Below are 1,384 nucleotides of genomic sequence, written 5' to 3' on the forward strand. Positions count from 1 at the left end.
CACACAAACCTGCCTGAGTGACTGGTTCTGCATTGGACAATAGAAAAGGTTGGAAAGCATGGGCGGAAGTGAGAATGTTCTCTTCGCTCGCATTGTCCTTGACGTTTCGATTTCAATAAAAGTAGATGCTAGTAGATTTAGTATAGCTTGTGTGTGCTACAATTGAATATTTTTCTACATTATAACGAGAGTAGAACGTTGCTATTTGATGTTTGATGCTGTTTTTTTTAATCTTAGTTAGTTAGAGCCGAGTGGCATCGTTCGCCTCTTATATCTGTATCATAATTTCTAAAAGCTTTTTAAGGGCTGGTTCTGATGGAGTCCCATGGTGTTTGTTTAGACCATCGACCATGATGTATGCTACAGTTATTATGATGCGCAAAAGGATTAAATTGATGTTACTGTTCATGCGTAGCCAGTATAACCAAAGCCTCAACTATTATAGAAACTAGTCAGCATGACTCTATAACTATTAAGCATAATATAGCTCTACACCATGGAATAAACGGGCAGCTAAACTTTTCGTATATTTGAATGGGATTATAAATGCTGCTCGGTGCAATAAAGCGACAGTTTTTTCCATATTACTAATTCTAATTTATTTAACATAAAGCAGGAAACGGAAACAACCTACGTCAAAGTTCACACTCTGGCGCGAAAGCACAGAGCACAGAGTTGACTTTTCGTCGGCGGCGGCGTGCGCTCGGTTCATCAAAGCCACACACGCGAATTGCAGATTCGCAAAATATATATATAAAAAAACAACATTTAAAATCGCGCTCGGCAAACGAGAAACACCAACACGAACGTGTACATGAAAACATAGACAGAAAATCTCCTCAAAGTCAAAAGGAGGGAACCTCTCATGGATAAAACTGAGAAAAAATTCTAACGAATGGAATATACGGTCTAATGACTATTCAATTATCCTACGGTAAACTTTTTTATATATAGTATACAGAAGAGAGAGTGAGAGAGAGAGGTATATAGAGGGGGAGAATGAAAAAAACGACCATACAAAATGTGCTATTCAACACGACATTCACCAAAAAAACAAAACAGCAAAGATTTTAGGCACCGCGATGCTGCAGCATGTAGCGGTATGAAATTTTGGCAGGCGGTGCAGGGCAACCTAGTCCGTTGTCGAGCCGTTTCGTCGCGGTACCAAATAATTCGCGGCTTACTTCGCTCGAGTGCACGATCGAGTGTGTGCAGCAGTGTTCTGCAAGCGAGCATATCGTTTATTTTAAGCCCGTTCGCTTCGCACCCTGGCGCGACGATTCATTTTGAAAGTCATGACATAAGAATCATGAAATGCAAATCTGTTAGATCGGATGCTGCTCCTGCTGCTAGATTGAAAGGCAAAACGATTCCATATCAAGTA

The sequence above is a fragment of the Anopheles arabiensis genome, chromosome 2 (genome assembly GCF_016920715.1).
Source record: "Anopheles arabiensis isolate DONGOLA chromosome 2, AaraD3, whole genome shotgun sequence".
NCBI lineage: Eukaryota > Metazoa > Arthropoda > Insecta > Diptera > Culicidae > Anopheles > Anopheles arabiensis.